Here is a 3,425-nt window from a genome sequence, read left to right on the forward strand (position 1 = left end):
TAATGTATTGTCATAATTATAAACACACTGTTTTGTAGCTATGTGTTATGTGTTGTGTTATTCTTCTAGTTAGTCTTGCACATTCACAGGAAATAGCTTACTTCCACCTTGCAAAATAAGGTGGCTAGGCAGGTGAGTTTGATCAAGTTTGGAGCTAAACTGTGCAGTAAAATGGACCTTGAGGGCCAGAGTTGAGAACACCTGATTTAAACAGTTAGGAACAATCGCTGGCCTCATCATAAGGATACTGTAGTCTGCATATTGGGTCCGTGGTCACTGATGCACCTACAGTACAGCAGTCATGACTTCACATGAATATACTGTATGTCAGTGACTGTTGCGCAATCTTAGCACAAACAATTCACAAAGACTGCAGCAATCTGTAATACAGAAACGTAATATTATAGAATAACATTTGATAGGTGCACCAAGTAAATTTATTTTTTATGTTTTTGCTGGCTGATAAGCCAATATTCTTATACTTTGCATCGACACCTATTGGTGTGGATATTGCATCATGGTTTTATCTCTCATTTTGTCTTTAATGCTCAGCAATTTCACTGCCAGGGTTGGAACAATTGAAAGAAAATAATTGTCACAAGCCACCATGCAGCATCAGAGCAGGCGGTAGATGGATTGGTCAGTCTGATCCAGACACTGTATAAATGAAAGGACAGTAAGGAGAGCAGAACAAACTCCTAACAGGAGGAGACTCACTCATGGCCTATGAGACAGAGGATCATGAGACTCAATACTGCTTTCCTGCAATCAACTCATCATGTATCAAGGGGAAACGCTCCAGACATGAATACAATATCATGTATGTGTTTTTTTCATTGCTTTCAGCATGGACTGTGTTTCTGAACCTGCTGGTGATCATCTCCATCTCGCACTTCAAGAAGCTTCACACTCCGACCAACCTGATCATTCTCTCTCTGGCTGTGGCCGACCTGCTTATGGGACTTATTGTCATGCCAATAGAGGCTACTAGGCTGATTGAGACGTGTTGGTACTTTGGAGACACTTTCTGTGGACTTTTTATGATAATCCTTGGGGTGCTAGGATCATCATCTCTCAGTAATTTAGTTTTAGTTGCTGTTGATCGTTATGTGGCTGTGTGTCACCCTTTACAGTACCCACAGAAAATAACCACAACTAAAACGTTATTGAGCATCTGTCTCTCCTGGTTTTGTTCTTTAGCTTATAATATCAGCATTGTAATTAACAGCAGCTATTTAGACATTTCAGACAGAGTAGGGTGTTTTGGAGAGTGCTTCTTTATAATTAATTTTACTTGGAGAATCACTGATATGATATATTCCTTCCTGTTGCCTTGTATTGTGATGATCACTGCATATTTGAGGATATTTTATGTTGTACATCAGCAAGTGAAAGTTATAAACTCTCTGATGAAGGGTGGTAAATGTGTAATGGAAGGTTCAGTGAGGAGGAAATCTGAGAGTAAAGCTGCTCTGACATTAGGAATCATTGTGACAGTTTATCTGCTGTGCTATATTCTATACTATATACTTTCTTTAACTGGGACTACAGTAATCTCTTCCACTACAATGACGTTTATAACATGGACTTTGTATGTTAACTCAGGACTGAATCCTCTTTTATATGCTTTATTTTACAGCTGGTTTAAAATATCAATTAAACACATCCTTACTCTTAAAATATTTGAGCCAGCATCCTCTCACTTGGACATTTTTAAAAATTATTCATGATTTTTACCAATTATTCATGAGAACAGGAACTGTTTATTGATTTATTTCATCTCAGTTTGTAAACTGAATGTGAACACACCAGATACAAGATGTCTTTGTTTATTAGCCATAAGCTCATTATTAAAAAATAAAAAATGTACGGGAGGTATTTTAATGTTGTTTTAAATTTAATTGAATTTACTTGACTTAGTTCTTGTCATGGCCTTATTTTTTATTTGGCTGAGATGATTTTTTCATCTTTTTAAATTTTGAGCAGACAAAGATCAGCCTATACTCAGCTGTTTAAAGATACCTTTAGTTCATCAATTTTTTATTCCATTAAGTTTATGACATTCAGTTTTGTTGAAGTATTGACACTGTATTACCTGGCATCTTTTGGAGGGCAGGTGCTCAAGTGAGAAAACAAATTACTTTCATACTTATTTCTTTATTTCTTTAAATATATACAACCTTTGTTGGCATTATGCTTGAATTGGTAAATGAGCAAAATCAGTGTTGTGCATTACAGAAAAAAAAATACTATTTATGATCACTATTATTATTTAGATGCATTTACAGATGCAATTATGTTGCAGGAATAATGTTGTGAAATTAGTGCTTTAAATGTAAAATTTTGAATAAAAAAAAAAAATAAAAAAAAAAATGAAATGATACTTTTCTGAATATGATACTTTCATATGAAACTGAAACCCTCAGTAGGTGGCGGCAAGTCTATCCATTCACTGATACAATCAAACCGGATGATTCATTCATGAATGAAACTCCACTCTGTGTTGCAGGGAGACGCAACTCTTTTGTTTTGTTTAGAACTATTTTCGTTCATGAAATAGAGCAAAAACAGTAAAAATTGAGATTACTGTTGTCACTGCTTCACCAGATTTACAGACTCCGCCCACTCGTTCACTCTCCCCTGATTACTGATTCACCACACCTGTACCTCGTCACCTGTTCACTATATAACATTCACTTGCACCTCACATCCTTGTCTGATCTTGTCTTTCCATGGACACACAGACTGTACTTCAATCCTTACCTGTTCCACTTACCCGCTATCCTCGTCACCCGCTCCTATTCCACAGACCTTCGACCATCTGTTGTATTAAAATGTAAATATTAAAATTATTGCCTGGATTTCCCTACTTTATTGAACCGACATGGACTATAGGTACACAGTCACATTATATACTGCAGTGCAGTAACGCAAATAAGCACTATATAAATCAACTGAAAGACTTAAACTACTAAGCAGAAAGAATAGCTAATTTCTTCATTGAATAGCTAATTTCTTCATACAATTGGATGCTTATTTATTTTCGATAAATAGAACGGCATTATTTATGTTTTGAAACCTAAAATGAAGTAATATGTAAACATCAGCAGAATTGAGAAGACAGACAGCTGAGGTACTTTAAAAAATAAAACATTAAAAAATGCTCTAGTGTGTTTTCTCTGACTTTGAATACAAACTAACTTTAATTTTAGTTTTTTCCTAGTCAGCTCCTGACACAATGTCATTGTACGCGCAAATTCAAAGGCTGCGTCTGAAAGCTTAGGCAGCTGACATGTTTCCTTGCTGTCTTATCAGGCAATGACTTTGCAGGCTGCGTTTGCACATGAAAGTACCTCACGAGTTTTTGGTGAAGATTTAATGACTTCAATAGTAATTTCTTGCTAAAAAGGACAACAAAAGTGGAA

At 35.8% G+C, this 3,425-nt stretch overlaps 1 pseudogene; it reads left to right on the top strand.

Moving 5' to 3' along the window:
- Positions 1-665: 665 nt before the first annotated feature.
- LOC130078526 (trace amine-associated receptor 13c-like) lies at positions 666-1,730 on the top strand (annotated as a pseudogene).
- The last annotated feature ends 1,695 nt before the right edge of the window (positions 1,731-3,425 follow it).

This window comes from Rhinichthys klamathensis, unplaced genomic scaffold (genome assembly GCF_029890125.1).
Source record: "Rhinichthys klamathensis goyatoka isolate OS25496 unplaced genomic scaffold, OSU_Roscu_1.1 h1tg000027l_1, whole genome shotgun sequence".
In the NCBI taxonomy this organism is placed as follows: Eukaryota; Metazoa; Chordata; class Actinopteri; order Cypriniformes; family Leuciscidae; genus Rhinichthys; species Rhinichthys klamathensis.